Source organism: Chlorocebus sabaeus, chromosome 21 (assembly GCF_047675955.1).
Source record: "Chlorocebus sabaeus isolate Y175 chromosome 21, mChlSab1.0.hap1, whole genome shotgun sequence".
NCBI classification, from domain to species: Eukaryota; Metazoa; Chordata; class Mammalia; order Primates; family Cercopithecidae; genus Chlorocebus; species Chlorocebus sabaeus.
The window spans coordinates 12,770,628-12,792,384 of NC_132924.1; positions in this window are offsets into that span (position 1 = coordinate 12,770,628).

Here is a 21,757-nt window from a genome sequence, read left to right on the forward strand (position 1 = left end):
AAAATGGAACTCACTCAGCAAAGATAGAAATAGGCAGTTCTCTGCCAGGAGTCTGGGGCATGTCTCCACCCCAGCGTATCACGTCTGTGGATAGTCCTCCTTCAGCACTGGTACAGCTACTTTGGTTTCCAGAAAAGTAATGATTCTGCTGCTGAACCTAGTAAAAGTCCCTGAATTCCTGGGTGAAATGAAGATGAAACTGTAGAGCCTGGAAGGATAAAGTAGATGGTGTGATTTGTGTTTACAAGGGGTGTGTGTGTGTGTGTACACTTGTTTATGTGTGTCTAACCCACTGTTTTTCAAGAGATGAATTTACTTATGACTTACATAGTACTTTCAGTTATGCAGTAATAAACTAGATTCTTCATGCTAAGTGAACCAGATAGTAGGATGAAGGGGAATTGCTCCTCAGGCAGATGGAATTACAAGCAGTAAAAAAACTGCAGAACACCAGCAATGTTAGCAGGTACAACACCAAACACTTCATATTAGATGTGATTATATATATGTAAATAATAGATAAACTATAGGATGAAATTCCAACTGTGTAACCACAAGTATGAAGCAGGCATCAAACTCTCAGGACGTGTTTCAGGCCCCATAGAACCCATGCCATCCTTTGCTGTAGCTCGGTGGGAAGGTTCTGGGTGCCCTCAGTCCTCTAGGCTGCTGCCCTGATCAAAGCTGAAGAGCCCATCCCCTTGCCTGTGTACAGCAGATTCTGAGCTCACCCAGACTCCTCCTAAATAGTGGATAAAGAGCAAATAAAAACAGATCATCAATTTAAAAGGATAATGCCTTAAACTCACTTGTATGGGAATAACACTTTTCGGGGGAAGTAATAATGCTAATAATAAATTCCTGCAAGAGACAGAAGAAAGAACAATTCCCTGTGAGCCCAGCATTGAGTATCGTAGTAGTTGAACATCCCAGTACTGAACACTTGGTTTTTAGCTGAGAATAAATTGGAAACAAATGCCATTTCAGATGGGATTAAAATGAGGTTCCCTTTAAAATGCCATCTATCCAGTCTCTCATTCTTTCATCTGTCTTTGCTACATCCACTGACTTTTCTCAGCCCCTTCAACCCAGTTCTCATGGGACTTCAGCACATTCACTTTTCCTTCTTTCTTTTATTCTAGAAAAGAATGCAGCACTGGGCTAATGCGTCTCTCCTATTTTGACTCTTACCCCATCTCCCAGGCCTCCTGTGCTGGCTTTTCCTTTTCTCCCATTTCCAAAGATTCAAGGCCAGTTAACAAATCCCCACCTCTATGAGGCCTTCCTTGATTTCTTTAAGTGCTGATGACCACTCTGCTGTGTACCACTGTGTCATTCAGCTTGTTACATTTTCCTAGACAATTACGGCATTTTGCTTCATAATGTAGTGATTTATTTCATTGACTAGAAGATAGTCCTTCAATAGCAAGAACTTCCTTAGTCTCACAAATGCCCACTCATATTAGCAACTATAGCAATAACATATTTGTTACATACATTATACTCTACTAAAAAGCATGCAAAATTCAATTATTAAAAATTGAAACCTGGATGTGTCATCAAATACTTGTCTTTGGGGTAATCAACCTCCCTCCTTTATTTCTTCTGTTGTCCTTATTTTTCCCAGTACAAATCTGCATGTCACATATTTGTTTCTACCAGCCATTGTTGTGAAATGATGGAGTGTTAGCCGGCTTTTCTTGTTTTCATAGCTGAGTTCCTCACTGTGTTGAAATGAGCCACTTCTTTGAAAAGAGTAATACTCAGTAAACTTAATTTCTTATCCTGTAATTGTTACCTTAAAATCAGTAAAAGACACTAATTGTAATTTAAATAATTAGTAATTAAATCATAATTTAAGTAGGTCATTTGGCAAAGTAGTATGGTTTTTCTTATTGTCTGTGTGTAAACATAATGGTGTGCAATTTAAATGTCGCACTGAATTTAAAATATGTTTCCTAGTTTCTGAGGATGTGCTATGCCCTGATATTAATCACAAGAGTTATTAACAATAGAGCTATTTATTTTATGAAATATTTTATAATGGCTTATGCAGGTTACATTTTAAATTGCCTTATCATTACAAAGGATATGACAAAAATTGAAATTTGCTTCAATTTTTCTTTTCAAGGAGCTTCAAACACCGACACTGACAAGTTTTCTTTACTAGCTAATAAATTCTCCCCTCGGGGCGAATTTTGCAGTTTGTCAATTTTGAATGAAATTGCTGTGATTTAAAAAAATAGAACATTTTTATGCAAATAAATTTGAAATTCTAGAACAATTAGAACAACAAAATCACAGTATTAACTTATTATTATCCAGAAACCCCAAGTATGTCTCACAGGTTTAAAAATGCTTCGGCTTTAATGAAGCAGGAAATACAATGTAGAATAAGACAGCATTTTAATTAGTAATCTCAATACCCCATTATTCTCTAATAGTTTATCCAGTTACTGAATCATTACTAGCTGGTAAATAAAAAATTGATAAAATCCCCTGTCTCGGTGCTGTGACTGTACATAAATTGGCACGTCCCATATACCTGAGAGTTGAACCTGCTCAAATTGTTGGGGGTTCAGGGTACATTTAATAATGAAATTACACCACCTGCCACTTTTCCTTTTCTTTTAAGGACCTGTGTTAAAAGGAAGTAACACATGCACAATTATCAATAGGCAAATATAAAATAAAGAATGCTTTATAAGGCAGTCTAGATGGTGTTTACTCTAGAGCCCCGAGCATATGTTTTCTTTCTTATTGGATAGGGAATGGCTGAGTATCTTTTGCTGACATTGCTAGTGGGGAAGGAGCGCTGGCCAGACCCATGGAGGAGACTCACTCACTGCACGGGGACCACAGTGTGAAGGAGAGATTGCCAAGAACGGCTGCAGACTTCAGTCACTCGCCTTCTTCCACCTGAGAAGCGAGGGTTCAGGAAGGCTCTGGACTCTGGGCAGTGGAGCCCAGGGGAGGGGGCATTCCATCTATCAGCTTCCTGTGTAGTTAAGGAGTTTAAACCTTCCTGTGCTGGACAGATTGTCCTCCCAATGAGGCCTAGGCTTCAGAGCTTCTGCTTTTGCCTGCACCTTTCAACCTTTCAAGGCTCTGGGAGGCACCACAGTAATTGTTCACTAGTGTACATATATATACACACACACACACGCATACACACATATTTGTGTATATGCATACATGTACACATACATATGTGTATATACATATACTCATATGTATACATATTTACATACATATTTATGTATGTATGTATATGTGTGTATACATAAGTATGTATGTACCTATGTGTACATATATATACATATATACATTCCTGGTGTTGCAGAAGGTTTGGGCATTTGGGGAGCCACTATGAAACACTTAAGTAGGATGCTTGTATTCTGGTTTTATTGTTTTTGTGCTTTGCTGCTACATTCTGAATACTTAGGTCTTTGTTAGCTGGGTTCCAGAGGGATGAGGTCCAAGAATGCTCACCTATCCCTCTGTGGATTCACCTGGCTTTGCATCAGGTGAGGGTAGGACACTGCACATGTGTGATAAAGGAAGGAAAACAAGATTTGAAAGCAGGATTTGGTTGGGGTTTTTCCTAAATTAAAACAACTTTTGAAATTTATGTAACTTTACCAATAAGAAATTATGTGGCTGGAAAAAAATCAAGTTATCAATAATATTTTTGAACAACTATTCTAGAGGAAGACTGATTTTTTAAATTCTACCCGACCAAAGAACTGTATTCCAAAATAATTGCATATGAAAAAACTATCAAAGTCTATGCAACCCAAAAGAAAAAAACTAAAACAAGGTTTCAAGTAGTTTATTAGGAAAATAGATTATATTTTCAGATTTTGTAATGTTTTTAGTATCTGTCAGGTTAAAAATTTTTAGTTTATTGTGGTATTTTTTATCATTCTAAATTCATATTTGTTTTCTATACCTAAGATTATTTTATGTGTAATTATTCTTTTTTTTTTTTGAGACAGAGTCTCGCTCTGTCACCCAGTCTGGAGTGCAGTGGCGTGATCTCGGCTCACTGCAAGCTCCGCCTCCCGAGTTCACGCCATTCTCCTGCCTCAGCCTCCTGAGTAGCTGGGACTACAGGCGCCCGCCACCGCGCCCAGCTATTTTTTTTTTTTTTTTTTTTTTGTATTTTTAGTAGAGATGGAGTTTCACTGCGGTCTCGATCTCCTGACCTTCTGATATGCCCGCCTTGGCCTCCCAAAGTGCTGGGATTACAGGTGTGAGCCACCGCGCCCGGCCTTTATGTGTAATTCTTTTGTTATTTTTCTTAAAGGGATTATGTAAACTTCTTAAATGTCAATACTCAGGAAAACTTCATGCTTTGGAGTAGAAATATGAGTATGATGAAAATGAAAGCGCTTTTGATCCTGTTGTTGTGGTTGATGATAATAGTGACTGATTTTGAAGATGATGATAACAACAGCGACTGGGGGGAGAATTTCCAAAAGTTTTTCTAGCCCCATGCGAAGGATAGGTAAGATTTTGCAAGGAAGTACACGGTAGACAAAGAGGCATTCTGTCCTCAGCCATAATTACACAAGACATCGACCCTGAGAAGGGCAAGGTTCTCTTAGTAATGGAAATTAGTTATGTGAGACTGGAAGTTGGATGCCTTGGAAAAAATGGAGTGAGGAGAAAGAACTGTGATTCAGTTGAAGAAATAGCATGGGATCAAGTTTGAGGACAGACCTCAAATAGCCTTGAATACTTTGGAAAGAGATAGGCTTTGCACCATTAGTAACAGGGCACCTTTAAACCTTTTTATTGAAGATGTGGTGTCAATATCTGTACTTTTGGAATAAACCACCAATGCCCAGAACTGCTGATTATCATATTTCTAAAATATTCTGATTTGCCTCTTCTAGAGCATACGTGCAAGTCCTATAGTAGCTACATCAGTTTAAAACAAAAAGAAAAGCAACTTGCTTTTAAAAATATAAAATGAAAAAGAAATCATACACACTAAAGATTGTTCCGCAGATGTTTCCATAAGGTCTAGTTTGAGGAGCTTATTAATTCTTACTAACTAGTCTTCTGCCACATTTGATAAGGGCGATTAGAGAATGAACTACTCACTAAGCATTATTTTTACATGACATACATTAGCATAACTTTTTTTCCTCCTCCTTTTTAGTTTGTGGCCCAAGCTTAGTCTACTTTATCCCCATCTGTTTACCTCCTTTGATGTTCTCAGTAATAAGTGACAGTCACTGGGGTCTCTCAGCTATCATTTGCACAAACAAAACCTGACACAGCTTTCATAAAATAATGTCAATACTATATCAAATTTCCCTCAACATAGTCCCACACAGCTGCAGCAACCGAGAGAAACAAAAACTGCCTTCAACCATAATTTATACAATCATAAATGGAGTGGAATGTTCCCCTTAAAAACAGCCTGGATATTCCATAAACAAGATGATACATCACCAAGTTGTCGCTGTTTGCTTTCTTTCCTTCTTTCGAAGTCATTGGAAAAGTTCTGTTGCTTTGCTGTGTGTTTGTTTACTTTTTGCCTAACTTCTGGTAAGCTCTTTCTATAAAGGTGAAGCATATTTGTTAAGACATGCTTTTGAAACCGTGTGACCAGGTGGAACTACGTAAACATTTGGAAAGAAAAAAAAAAAGGTATTTGTTTTTCTATTGCTGTGACAAATCATCTGTATTTTATTAATACGTTAAGATTGAAATGAACTACATTTTATCATTTATAACATCCAAAAGACTTGAAGACAAAGTTAGAAATAAGTTTACTCTGGTTGGGAAGGTAGAAAGGAAGTGGCTATACCACAGTACAAAAGTAGATTTGTATAATCTGAAGGAAAGAAAATGTTAAGAAATGAGTCTCATTCATTTATTCTCTTAACTTTGTAGAGGGAATCTGAATATAAGGTCATTTAACTACCAAAATCAGAAGCTCTGAACCTCTCATTATTCTGAAATGGAGAGAGGGTGCTAATCAGAATTAACTAAAGAAAACATAGCAGAAGCTCTGTATTCAGGACTAGGAATGCTGGGCATCACAGGCACAGGGTGTCTTCACAGTCGAGTGGGTGCCGTGCTGGGATGGTACCCAAGTTAGACATCGACGAGGAAGTCCTAAACATGCCACAGATGTGATGGCATTATGAGAAATACATACATATGTGCAGGTTAAGCTTAGAGAGTAGATGGATATATAAGAAGAAATATAGAGGTGAAGGATATGGGCAAGTGGATGTAGAAAAGTTTTAACCTGTTTAGGAATCAGAGTTTGCCATGGAATGAGAGAAGTCAAAATAGTAAGCTCAAGAAGTGATCTGGAAATTTGCTTCCTAAATAGGTCTTAGAATATTATTCTTGGCCAAATAGTCAATGGATTACTGGGCTATCGCAAAAATAAATTTTAACAATGTTGGTTTCAATGAGTTAAACATGTTTTTCCTCTGCAAAATGTATTAATGTCTTTAATATACTAATAGGCATTGTGACTTTCCTAACAAACTGATAGAATGCAAACTTTCACAACCCTTTTGATGACAGAGTCACTTTTTATAAATACCTATTTCTAGAACTATTATAGTCAATTGCATACAAACTTGAAAGAAAAATGGTTTATAGGAATACTATAAGTCCCAATTAATATTTGATTTAGGCAGCAGTTATAAAAAATGGAAGCAAATTTCTTTAGAATGTGTCGTAAGGCAGAGTTATTAAAATTCCACGTAGATCCCTAGGCAAAATTCTTGGTGTCCCTAATCTACTAGATGTGCATTTTCTTCTCAGAAGACACAATTCATCCAAAGAGTAAGCATTTTGCTAAGGAAACTTTATAAACCTTAATCTTGAGTGCTAAATTAAAGGCAGGTTGACTACTGTCTGCAAGAATCTCAGCAGAGTTGAACAGAGTTCAGTGAGATGGCAGCCCTGAGGGTATAGGCTCTGACTTGTTTAAATAACGAGAGAGGGAGACAAGGCAACTCTGGACACGCAGGTGTCTGGGAAGCTCTTGAAGGCTCTCCAAGGCCATAGTTTGCAGTGGTGATTTTTTTTTTTTTTGCCCCTGGATTTGGACCACATGGAGGAGTTTCTTCTTGAGTCTTGGTGAAGACTGACTCTTGTTCAGGTACTGAGAGGCTTCAGAAGAGAGTGAGTGAGTTGTTCAATAATGGCCTGAAATCAGGGGATAAAGATGATAGACAATAGCATGAAGATCACAGTTTGGGAAAAGAAACATGTCCCAACAGAAAAGCTTGCCGGACAGCTGAGAAGGGCTGTGCTTCCTCCTACAGCCTCCTGCCTCTGTTTAAGCACTCTTGCCTTAGGAAGTTGATCTGTCCAAGATGAATTAAACAGTGTTTTTCCTTGAGGCAAAAAAGTGGTTTTCCAAAATCCCCTCATGGACATGAATTCTATAAGAAGTGTCCATCGTTTTTAGAAGTTATTCATGAGTACCTTCCTTTCCACCTCATAAAGAACATCATGAACATGGACAAACTTTTTATAAAAGTCTTCTCATAAATGATTAAACACTTAAGTCAGAAAGAGCAATAGCATTATCTCACTGTTGCTGATGAATGTAAATACCTTGGCATTATTTTATATGCTGATTCGTATGATGTTTATGCAAGTCTCATTCTTTCAACCTCACTTTTCTCGTGATTTACAATCTCTTCCTTAAACAGTCTTCTCATCCTTCCTGGCAGGATGTGGATGCTGAATCCCACTGTATGTCCATTCATCAAGAACCTTAGTCTTCTGATAAGGTGCCCTAAGCACTGTGTCCAAAAGAGCTCTCATTGTAATTGGGTCTGAAATTTACATAATAATATTATCTTTAATTCTGAAAATGATAACCATAGAAGGAAATTAATGACGGGAACAATTACCAAGAAATGGGATTCAATAATGTTAGCGTTTAGATACTGTCGAGCAGAAAAATGATAATGCAGTTGTTTGTTTTGGCTTTTGTTCTCAGTAGGCTTGTCAAAGGCAGGGAATGTGAGAAAATATGAGGAATAGCCCTGCAAGTGATTCTGCTGAGTGGTCCATCCTGGAAGCACAGTTGGAGCTTGATGCATGGTTCACGAACATGACATATCTTGTACTCCACTCTCTGTCCTCTCTACACAATTCAGCAATTGTTTTTAGGTAGCAGCATAAAAGTGTCTCTCTGTTTTTTTAAATACTTGTTATGAACATTTTGACTTTGAAGAAAAATGTCAGGTCAACTGGGTACTACTTCTGGGTTATAATCTGTTTTTTTTAATTCATTTTTTATTGTAATAGGTTTTTGTGGAACAGGTAGTGTTTGGTTACGTGAATAAGTTCTGTATTGCTGATTTCTGAGATTTTCATGCACCCGTGACCCAAGCAGTGCACACTGTATGTAATGTGTAGTCTTATATGCCTCACTCCCCTCCCACCCTTTCCCCTCAGTCCCCAAAGTCCATTGTAAATTCTTATGCCTTTTGTGTCCTCATAACATAACTCCCAATTATGAGTAAGAACATATAATGTTTGGTTTTCCAATCCTGAGTTACTTCACTTGCAATAACAGTCTCCAATTCCATCCACATCCAGATTGCTGCAAATGCCATTATTTCTCCTTTTTATGGCTGAGTAGTACTCCACAGTGTGCATACACACACACACACACACACACACATACATATATCACATTTTCTTTATCCACTTGTTGATTGATGGGCATTTGAGCTGGTTCCATATTTTTGCAATTGTAATTGTGCTGCTATAAACATGTGTGTGCAAGTATCTTTTTCATATAATGACTTCGTTTTCTCTGCGTAGATACCTAGTATTGGGATTGCAGGATCAAGTGGTAAATCTACTTTTAGTTCTTTAAGGAATCTCCAAAGTGTTTTCTATAGGGGTTATACTAGTTTACGTTTTTGATTTTTTTATTATAGTCAGTCTTGTAGAGTGAGGTTGTATGGCATTGTGGTTTTGATTTGCATTTCCCTGATAATTAGTGCTGTTGAACATTTTCCCACATGCTTATTGGCCATTTGTATATCTTCTTTTGAGAATTGTCTATTCATGTCGTCAGCCCACATTTTGATGGGATTTTTTTTTCTTGCTGATTTGTTTGAGTGCTTTGTAGAACCTGGATATTAGTCTTTTGTCGGATATATAGATAGTGAAGATTTTCTGTCACTCTCTGGGTTCTCTGTTTACTCTGCTGATTATTTCTTTTGCAGTGCAGAAGCTTTTTAGTTTAATTAAGTCCCATCCCTTCCTCTTTGTTTTTGCTCCATTTGCTTTTAGGTTCTTGGTCTTGAAGTCTTTGCCTAAGCCAATATCTAGAAGGGTTTCTCTATTGTTATCTTCTAGAATTTTTACGGTTTCAGGTCTTAGATTTCAGTCTTTGATCCATCTTGAGTTGAAGTTTGTATAAGGTGAGAGATGAGAATCCAGTTTTATTCTTCTACATGTGGCTTGCTAATTATCTCTTCACCATTTGTTGGATAGGGTATCCTTCCCCATTTTGTGTTTTTGTTTACTTTCTTGAAGATCAGTTGGCTGTAAGTATTTGGCTTTATTTCTGGGTTCTCTACTCTGTTTGATTGATCTATTTGCCTAATTTTATACCAGTACCATGCAGTTTTGGTGACTATGGCCTTATGGTATAGTTTGAAGTGAGGTAATGAGACGTCTCCAGATTTGTTATTTTCGGTTGGTCTTTCTTTGGCTATGCTGACTCATTTTTGGTTCCATATGAATTTTAGGATTGTTTTTTCTAGTTCTATGAAGAATGATGGTAGTATTTTGGTGGGAATTGCCTTGAATCTGTAGATTGCTTTTGGCAATATGGTCATTTTCGCAATATTGACTCTACCCACCTATGAGCATGGGATTTGTTTCCATTTGTTTGTGTCGTCTATGATTTCTCTCAGCAGTGATTTTTAGTTTTCCTTGTAGAGGTCTTTCTCCTCCTGGGTTAGGTATAGTCCTAAGTGTTTTATTTTTTTATTTTTTGCAGCTATTGTAAAGGGGGTTGAGTTATTGATTTGATTCTCAGCGTGGTCACTGTTGGTGTATAGCAGAGCTACTGATTTGTGTACATTGATTTTGTATCCTAAAACTTTGCTGAATTCGTTTACCAGTTCTAGGAACTTTTTGGATGAGTCTTTAGGGTTTTCTAGCTGTAAAATCACATAGCCAGCAAACAGTGACAGTTTGACTTCCTCTTTACCAATCTGGATATTCTTTATTTCCTTTTCTTGTTTGATTGCTCTGTCTAGGACTTCCAGTACTATACTGAATAGAAATGATGAAAGTGGGCACCCTTTTCTTGTTATCAGGGGAATGCTTTCAACTTTTCCCTGTTTGGTATAGTATTGGCTGTGAGTTTGTCATAGATGGCTTACATTACCTTAAAGTATGTCCTTCTATGCCAATTTTGCTGAGCATTTTAATCATAAAGAAATGCTTGATTTTGTCAAATGTTTTCTCTGCATCTATTGAGATAATCATGTGATTTAAAAAAATTCTGTGTATGTGGTGTATCACATTTATTGACTTGTGGATGTTAAACCATCCCTGCATCCCTGCTATGAAACCCAGTTGCTCATGGTGGATTATCTTTTTAATATGCTGTAGGATTCAATTAGCTAGTATTTTGTTGAGTAATTTTGTATCACCCTGAACTCTCCCAATCCCATCTGGGTTACAATCTTATAGAAATTTTGAAATTAACAACAGTTTTACAGGTAAAATGTTATGATAGTAACTATTCTGTATATAGCCCTTTACACGAAGGAGAGTTTAATAGTATTGGGGTCACAGGCTGCTTTTGGATATCAAAGGGCCATATTGTGATTGCATTGCCATGACTACATCCTCAAAGCAACAATGCCCTTATGTTATAGACAGGACCCAAGAGGCCATCTCCACCTGGTGGGAGAGAATGTACAGCTCATTCATATTCCCAATAGCTGGAAATGTGCTCAGACCATTAATTCAGACAACAAAATGTAGATGAAAGTATGCAATTACCAAAGTTAACTTAGAAGGAAAAACAGAATAAACAAACAAACTTGATATTCTTGTTATTTTCCTCCCAGGAAATAATTAGATGAGATGTTTACATTCATTCTTTTCTTGATTGCATCACATGCCATATTCATAGGTTTACAGTTATCATATTGTAACTGGCTGTCCCACTATAAACTGACATGCAAATACCTTTCTCAGTCAATTATTGAAGACTGTGCTCTATGATAAAACAAGAAGTACAGATGCCCAGTCTAGTCCTGTCTCCAAGTTGGGGAGATTACCAGCTGTCTTCGATCCTACTTCAGTCTTTCTGGCTGCAGCTGAGTACCAATCAGGCTGGCACACAGAAACCAGGACACATCCCCGAGCACCTCTAATAACAGTTCACATGCTTTATATGCTCCGTGTGTACCAGATATTGACAAGGTTGTACATGTATTAACTCAATGAATCCTCACTGCAACTCTACGAGATAGATATTATTATTAAACCCATTGACAAGTGAAGAAACTAAGGCATATAGACAATGAGAACGTTGAACAAGGCCACAAACTATTAATGAAAAGAGCCAGGATTTAAATGCAGGCTGTTGGACTTTAGAATCCACAATCAATTATTAGGCTCTATGGCTCTTTTAGTGGCTATTGATGCCAAGGTGGTTTCTTGCCCAATAGCACCAAAGCTTCACTTCCTGCCAGCTCCTGTATGTTGTTCTCAGGGTAGACTTTCCAGTAAAGCAGACTGGAGCTTCCAGGGGTGAAACACTTTTGATCTGTTGTCTGAGTGACTTCTTTGAAATGCCAGACCTCCAGGTTGGAGGGTGTGTGGCAGTAGACTAGGAGCAGCCCCAATTGTCATTTGGCCTGAAGTGAGATTGAGCACACACCCCCTCTATGGAATGGGGCAGCTTCGTTACCACCAAGTTTTTGAGGGTTCAAGGAGGTGGGGTGATTCTTTATGGGTCGATATGTATGGATTTCCTGAGACAGAGGGTGTGGGAGTTGGAGAAGGGAAGTCATGGTCTGATCTCTGTGACAGAGACTCTGTGTACTGCTGAGGAACTGTGTTAGTCTGCTTTCAGATTTCTGTAAATAACTACCTGAGACTACGTAATTTATGAAGAAAAGAGGTTTAATTGACTCACGGTTCCACATGCTGAACAGGAAACATCACTGGGAGGCCCGAGGAAACTTACCATCATGGTGGAAGGCAAAGGGGAAGCAAGGGCTTTCTTCACATGGTGGCAGGAGAGAAAGAGAGCAAAGGGGAAAGTGCCACATTGCAGCATTTACACCATAAGGTCTTATAAGAACGGACTCACTATCATGAGCACAGCAAAGGGGAAATCAGCCCCATGATCCAATCATGTCCCACCAGCCCCCTCCTCTAATTCAACAGGAGATTTGGGCAGGGACACAAAACCAAACCATATCAGGAACATATAGGGGTGGGACGCATTTTGAACTCTTCCCTGGAGGCAAAGGCTCAAGGGGCTGATGCCACCATGTGGCATTGGGACTGAGTACTCCATGCCAGCAGCTCTCCAGGGTGGGGGCAAGGGGCCTAAATTACCTACGGCTGCATAGCAAACCAGCCAACTGTGAGTGGTGCAAATGACACAGGTGTACCTGTAGGAATTCGCACAATCTGTTGGGCTTTTCCCTGTGTCTGTGTTCCCTCATGCTGCTGCTGCTGCTGCTGCACACGTGGCCTCAGGGCAGCAGACCATAGGGTGAGCCCCACAGCTCAAGCACTCAAGTCCCTGTCTGCATCAAATTTGCAAATTTCCTGTTGTTTTGAATGAGCCACGTGGTCAAACTCTGGTCAGGGAAGGAAGAGAAATCGTAACTCATGGAAGGGTCCCTGCAGCACACTCATGAATCCTTCGTAGGCATTTCCACAAGGAAAGCAGCCAGCATTGAAGCTGTGCATCCTCTTGGTCCTGAAGTCCAAGTGTTACAGCATGGGGACCTGTTTGCGACATCTCTCCCACAGCTCAGAACCCCTTCCCTGGGTGACTCAGGCACAGTCATATCGGCCGCCACTTCAGGGACCCTAGAGCAACCTTGCCAGCCTCTCTCCCTGGCCTGGTGAGAGCAGGCTTGCTTTCTCAGCCACACTCCAGCTGTGTGCTGACTGCAGTTTCACTGGGTCTCTGTAATCTGGATTATACAAAATTAGTTAATTAAAATATGCATTACCTGAGGTAGTTATCATTTTTATAGTGAGAACATTTAAGATCGACTCTCTTAACATTTTTTAAGCATAAAATATATCATCATTAACTATAGACACTATGCTGTATGACAGATCTCTTGAACTATATACTTCAAAACATCCTGCTGTACTCAATAGATACATATAATTATATCTGACAATTTAAAATAAATAAGTGAATAAGTTTGAAAAAAGACTATATTATAAATGGAAAAAAGATTTGCTTTCTTTTTTTAAATGTTGACATCGTAAAAGAGTAAAAAATAAATAAAAACATAAAAAAGTAAGTTTGGTTAGTTTGGCAGGTAATTTTCTCAGTCATCCTTTTCTCTCTATGTGGCCTGCCCAGCCCCCTACAGGCGCTTGACTCAGATCTCCTGTTAGAGAATGTTTTTATTCAGGGAGCTCTCCAGTGGGGCACAGGCAGTGGTCCTGTTTCACATAGTGCAGTCACAATGGTCTGAACCATTAGGGAAGGGGACAGTGAGTAGAGGCACAGTGCCTTGCTTCTCCTCCTTCGAGAGTCTCAGACAAAGTCTCTACTCAAACACCTTCCAAGTGCTCCATTTCCTTCTGGGATGCAAACACACCAGGATAGTGCCACAACTTTGTCTTGATCATATCTATGTCTTTGGGGATCTTCCTGGCAGCTTCCCTTACTGTCAACATTTTCTTCAACTTCATTAGTCAATTCATCTATTCCTGCCAAAGATAGTCAACTTCCTAAATATTCAAATGATCCACGATCATAATATATAAAATCTTATTATCTTACAATTTCTATTTTTTTCTTTCTGATCTGTTTTAATAATCACTTTACACCTGAAATCTAGACCATAAAGATGGATCTAAGTTACTTAGATGATAGACCATAAGAGAGGAACACAATCAGTTAAATGATCTACAGGACAATACAATGAAAATAAACTTGCTGGCGGGGCGCGGTGGCTCACGCCTGTAATCCCAGCACTTTGGGAGGCCGAGATGAGAGGATCACGAGATCAGGAGATCAAGACCATCCTGGCTAACACGGTGAAACCCCGTCTCTACTAAAAAAATACAAAAAAAATCAGCCGGGCGTGGTGGTGGGCGCCTTAAGTCCCAGCTACTCAGGAGGCTGAGGCAGGATAATGGTGTGAAGCCGGGAGGCAGAGCTTGCAGTGGGCTGAGATTGCACCACTGCACTCTAGCCTGGGTGATGGAATCTCACTCTGTCACAAAAAAAAAAAAAAAAAAAAAAAAAAATTGCTAAACAAAATATACATAGAATTATAGAATTTTCTGTTACTGAGATCTCAGTGAATTTTCTCCCCTGGGAATAATGGGAACACAGACTTATTTAAAAAATAAAAGGGAAAAACACAACATTCCCAAGAACAATATTTTATTTGCAGATATATATCTTAATGCTCAAGTTGTTCATCAATGTTTGATTATAAAATGTTTGAGCAACACCAAAATGCACAGGATAAAATGGTTAAGGCCCTTCCTTACCCCTAACCACTCTGACTACACTCTCCCCATCCATGCAGGTGGCATGCTGCATTTTACAGCTGGTGAGTACAGTGTCTTTCTCATCCAAGTATACATACAGAGGTACATATACACATTATTGTTTTATGTCTACTAAATCTAGTATTTTTCCTAAATAAAAAATATGAATACATATATCAAGATAAAATACCTTTATGACAGTACATGCTCCCTTAGATCATAATAGTTTCATGAAAGTTTCTTTCTCTTGTAAAAAGCTCTAAGATATTGTACACATTTGTACCCTTTGTGTATATATTGCACATATTTGTGGTCAGCTTTATTCATACCTTCTTTTTCCCTTCTTCATACTTCTGATCTATGGGTTTGGATTTATAAATATGAAATTATTTGCTCAAAGTTTATTCACAGTGTTTGCATATTTCAAATTTTGATAGCTATTATAAAATTTTCTTCCAAATAGTTTCCCCATTCTCTGTTTCCCCCAAACTGGATTGTTTCCTGTATCCTGTCTACCTTTCTTCCTCACTAATAAGCCATCAAATGTTTTACTAGGAAAAAGGTGGTGCCAAGTTGGCGTCACCGATCTGAGCTTCCCTTCCCTCTCAAACCGTTGCCCTGAAAATGTTTGCTGGTATGATAGTTCTATAATCCTTTCGGAAGTACTTATTTTAAAGATATCTGATTTTTTGTTGTCAATAGAAGGTTAAAGCAAAGTAACAATTCAACCATTTCTGGAAGCAAACAATTTTTACAATTTATAATCATAGGGAAGGTAAAAAGATATATACCTGTATTCGTTATACAGGGATGGAGCAAGGAAAGAGTAATAGATGTATTATAGATTGGACAGTAGAGAAATATGCATAATATAATATCAAGTGAAAATGTAGAATGCCACGTAATCTCTAACTTCTTCTATGTTTAAGTATAATATGTACTTCAATAATCAAGAAAAAATGACACAAATAATATTAAAATATTTGTGATAAGATTATTAATGTAATTGCTATAAAATTGCTCTAAAATTAAGCAGATATTTTCTCTAAAATATTCGATAGTTGAATAGGGTGTCTGAAATAAATTAAATAGAGATACTTTATTTCTCCCTTCTGAAATATAGTTGGCTGTATACAGGACTGTCACAGAAGCAATACAAAATGTCTGCTAAAATACATTAATCTTTGGATTGAAGTCAATGGAGAATAATGGAGAGAATCGGAACTGAACAGCTAATTCTCTGAAGAGCGGAGCTCAGCAAGATCAAATGGCTTCTGTGGCTACTCTCACTCTGGGAGCATTTGCTGAACTGAGCAACAAGCAGGAGGCTGACAGGCTGGAAGTTACTGCACGTACTGCAGGGAGACACAATTCAGAAGAGTTGTAGGCATACAGGTGTCGACTGGAGAATTTGGGCACATGATTTTAAAAATAATTCTGTAATTGCATAGCATGGGGAGATTAAAAACTTCAGTGGACAGTCACAGTACCAAAAAAAAAAAAACCTCTCAGAAATATTGTGAAGTGCATATTATAATTCCTGACTTCCCAGGAACAACAATAGAAAACTAATGTATCTTCTGATAATAGTTTAAATGCAGAAAATTATTTGATGGAATTTGATAGTTCAGTATAAAAACTCTTAGTGAACTAAAAGAGAAGGTTCTTTCTTTAATCTGATGTCTGGCCCCACAGTCATACTCCCTCACGCTCAATGTTGACAGGGTAGCAGCTATCCCCATGACTACCAGGGACAACACAGGGAGGTTCCCTCTCACACTTGTATTCAACAGTGCACTAGACGGCCCAGCCAGTGCCATGAGGTGAGAGAAAGAATGAAGAGGTATGCAGGTTAGAAAAGAAGAAATAAAATAATTGTTATTCGCAGGTGACAAGCTTATACACAAAGAAAATCCAAAGAAACACATAAAAAATACATAAGTACATTTAGGCCAGGCGCTGTGGTTCACGCCTGTAATGCCTGTTATTTGGGAGGCCTCAGAGGCAGGTGGATTGCTGAGCTCAGGAGTTCAAGAACAGCCTGGGCAACATGGTGAAATCCCGTTTCTACCAAAAATACAAAAATTAGCCAGACATGTTGGCCTATTAGCCTCCCAACTACAGGGGAGGCTGAGATGGGAAGATCGCTTGAACCTGGGAGGTGGGGGCTGCAGTGAGCAGAGATCATGCCACTGCACTCCAGCCTGGGCAACAGACCTCATCTTAAAAAAAAAAAAAATTAGTAAGTTCAGTACAACAAATGTGATACGGCAAAATAAATCAATTATGTATATATTAGCAACAAATAAAAAATGGAGCGTATAAAACATTATTTAACATAGTTTAAAAAGTATCAAATACCAAGGGATACATGTAAAGAAATATAAAAAATTCCCACACATGGAACAATACAAAACATTATCTAAGAAAATTAAAAATAAATAAATAAATGGAGGATATACCACATTCAAGGTTTGGTAGGCTGATACAGATATCAACTCTTCTTAAAATATAGATACAATGTTATTGCAGTCGACATGCAGGAGGTATCCTTTTAACTCTAAAATTATTTTTAAAAATCTGTTTTTTGTGAAAATGCAAATTAAAAAATAATGTGTCTGGAGCAATTCTGTACAGGAAAAATAGAATAAGGAGGAAGAAGAGGAAAAGCAGGAGGAGAGGAGGGGAAGGCATAGGAAATGAAGAAAGAGAACAAAACTGCAGGACTCATAAAACCAGATGTTAAATCTTATTTTGAATTTGTAGTTAGTAAGAACGTCTAGTATTAGTGTGTGAATTGACTAATTGACCAGTAAACACAATAGAATTCAGAAATAGGCCCAAACACATATAGTCACCTGATTAATGGCAGTAATAATACTGAAGTGTCATCAAGAAAAGATGGTCTTTTCAATAAGTTTAGCTGGGTTAATTGGATATTCATCCTCCAAAGGAAAATAACTCTTAACCGCTATCTCACACCATATAAAAAAATCAGTTTTTGCTGGCTGTATATCCACATTTAGAAGATAAAAATAAAACTTATATAATAGTACATAGAACAATATATTTATGCCTTGATATAGGCAAAGATTTTTATAAACAGTTCACAAAATCCACTGACCATAAAGGATAAAAAAGTATATATTTCTCCGAACTACTATAAAATTCTATTAATCAAGGGCACCATTACAAGAGTAAACAGCCAAGCACAAATTTTGAGATTATTTCTATATCGGGCTCAATTCTCATTAATCAAAGTAGTTATGTTTTATAAAACATATATGGTTATGTTTTATAAAAATGTTGCAGTTAGTGAATATTGAACCATTACTCTATTGTTCATAAGTTCATATTATATATATGTGTATATATACATATAATATCTCACATGAATTATAATCCTAAATCCTGGTAGATGCTATTTTCTTTATTTTACAAAAAAAGAAAATGACATTCAGAATGTTTAAGTGACTTGGTTGAGGTCCCACGCTAAACCTGTCAGAATTGCAATTCATATCCTGTCCAACTGACCTGAGATCCAGAATTCCTTGCACTACACTGCCCTATACCCTCTCCATCTTCTGCTCGTCTCCGTATGAAGCTGAAATGGGAAGACAGCGCATTACCTTTTTCAACCTCAGCTGATAACGTGTATAAGAAAAACTCCACTCACATGTTTTACCACCATGCATATGTATGTGAATGATCACAAAGATACCTTAAGTGTTCATTTTGTGGTTACTGATAAATTTTAGTGAGTTGATGAATGTACCAATACAGAATCTATGAATGAAAGCTGATACTCTTTATATCCTTACAAAGGAAACATCTACAAAATATATAAAGAGGTTCTCAAAATCAGTAAGTAAAAATAATTCAACTCTATTTAAAAATAGACAGGTTCTTCCTATCAGCACTTCACTAAGTGGATATAAAATTTCCTAATAAACACAAAGCTTCTCAACTTCATTAGTCCTCAGGAACATGCAAGTAGAAGCATGAGGAGCAGATCATGGTATTGTTGGAGCATACTGGTGGGAAGACTCTCACAGTGAAGTTGAAAGTACAAACACTGGTAAAATGGCAGCATCTACTTTTGCTGAACATGCTCATATTCTATGTCCTAGCCATTCCTTTGCTAGGCATGTATGTGTAAATTTGTTCATCAGAAGAAACACAGAAAAATTTAATTGGAAATGGCTGAAATTGGGGTAGAAAATGAACATCAACCGTAGAATAAGTAATCTGCAGTGTACATATGTTTATAATACTATAAAGCAACAATAATGAGAAAAATAACATTTTAAGGGTTAAGTTTTCAGTAGAAATAAAATTATCTAAACACAGATAAACAGGATCTATCTTTGAGGAAAGATTAAGACAGTGAAGATAAATACTGTCTCCTAGGTTTCATATATATATTTTTAGTTGAAAGGTTTTGTACAAGCCTAATGGTTTAACCACAACAATTAATAACATGTTCTTCTGCCTTTCTCAGTACAATATACAAATAGTCATTATGTCATTGGGGAAGATAATTTCCATAAGGGAAAACCAAATTAAATGGAAGTAAATTTTATAAGCAAAAATTAAGTAACAGGCTTTTTGAAAAATAGAAAATAATATGAAAGATTTAATAACTGTCTTCAACGTTCAATCAATGATAACATGAGAAATAAGCTGTCAATGTTTCTCCTATCTTCAAAGAAGTGATAGAAGAATTTGGTTTATTTTAATGTAGAAGTTTAAACACTGCAGCTGTTTAGTGACAAGGTGTCCTCATATTTTACATTTCTGAGAGCTCTACTACTGACCCAAGAAATTGGAAGTACCAGCTCCACAACCCCCTCCACACATAAGGGAGCGACAGGCAAACCTGTAGCAGAATGTCTAAAATTTATTGCAATTTTATATCTCATTGCGTGATATATCCATTTGTTACGGTATATTTTAAGTAATATAGTTATTTTTTTCTTAAAAATATTTGAAAGGAAAAGAGTAACTAAAAAAATGTACCATTCTTTTCCCTTTTGGATATTCACATTCCAGTATGAGAAACATTGGCTTGAGCGATCTCCAGTTTTGAAAGGAAAGATTTAAAAAGACACGTTATTCTGCTGTATAACATAGTGCCTATAGTTTACAATGTAGTGATGTACACTTCAACATTTGCTAAGAGAGTGGATCTCATGTTAAGACATGTTTTTACCACAAGCAACAACAATAACAACAACACAATGAAAACAAAGAAAACAAGTGAATTTTGGGAGGCACTGGCTGTGTATATTACCTTCTGTGTTAGCCATTTTTTGAGCTGCTAATAAAGACATATCTGAGACTGGGTAATTTATAAAGAGAGGTTTAACAGACTCACAGTTCCATGTGGCTGGGGAGGCCTCACAATCATGGTGTAAGGTGAAAGTCACGTCCTACATGGCAGTAGACAGGAGAGAAAATGAGAGCAAAGTGAAAGGGGTTTTCCCTTATAAAACCATCATATCTCATGAGACTCATTCACTACCAGGAGAACTTATTCACTACCACGGAAACAACCCCCATTATTCAATTATCTCCCAGTGGGTCCCTCCCACGACACATGGGAATTGTGGGAGCTACAATTCAAGATGAGATTTGGGTAGGGACACAACTAAACCATGTCATTCCACCCCTGGAGCCTCCCAAATATCATGTTTTTACATTTCAAAACTAATTATGCCTTCCCAACAGTTCCCCAAAGTCTTAACTCATTTCACCATTAACTCAAAAATCCACAGTCCAAAGTCTCATCTGAGACAAGGCAAGTCCCTTTTGCCTCTGAGCCTGTAAAATCAAGAGCAAATTAGTCACTTCCTACGTACAATGGGGGTACAGAAATTGGATAAATACTCCTATTCCAAATGGGAGAAATTGGCTAAAACAAAGGGACCAAAGACCACATTCAATTCTGAAATCCAGTGAGGCAGTTAAATCTTAAAGCTCCAAAATTATCTCCTTTGACTCCATGTCTCACATCCAGGTCACATTGATGAAAGAGGTAGACTCCCATGGCCTTGGGCAGCTTCACCCCTTTGGCTTTTCAGGATATAACCTTCCTTCTGGCTGCTTTCACAGGCTGGCATTGAGTGCCTGTGGCTTTTCCAGGCACATGGTGCAAGCTGTCGATGGATTTACCATTCTGGGGTCTGGTGGCCTTCTTCTCACAATTCCACTAGGCAGTGCACCAGTAGGGACTCAGTGTGGGAACTCCCACCCCACATTTCCCTTCCACACTGACCTAGCAGAGGTTTTTCATGAGACCCTCATCCCTGCAGCAAACTTCTGCCTGGGCATCCAGACATTTCTGTACATCCTCTGAAATCTAGGTGGAGGTTCTCAAACCTCAATTCTTGACTTCTGTGCACCTGCAGGTTCAATGTCAAGTGGAAGCTGCCAAAGCTTGGGGCTTGCACCCTCTGAAGCAACAGCCTGAGCTGTAACTTGGCCCCATTTAGCTATGGCTGGAGTGACTGGGACGCAAGGCACCAAGTCCCTAAGCTGCACACAGCAGGGAGGACTTGGGCCTGGTCCACAAAACCATTTTTCCCTCCTAGGCCTCCAGGCCTGTGATGGGAGGTGCTGCTGTGAAGACTTCTGACATGTCTTGGAGACATTTTCTCCATCGTCTTGGTGATTAACATTTGGCTCCTCATGACTTATGCAAATTTCTGCAGCCAGCTTGAACTTCTTTTCAGAAAATGGGTTTTTATTTTCTATTGCATCATCAGACTAAAGATTTTCCAAACGTTTATGCTCTACTATCCTTTTAAAACTGAATGTTTTTAACAGCGCCCAAGCCACCTCTTGAATGCTTTGCTGCTTAGAAATTTCTTCTGACAGATACCCTAAATCATGTCCCTCAAGTTGAAATTCCACAAATCTCTAGGGCAGGGGCAGAATGCTGCCAGTCTCTTTGCTAAAACATAGCAAGAATCACCTTTACTCTAGTTCCCAATAAGTTCCTCATCTCCAG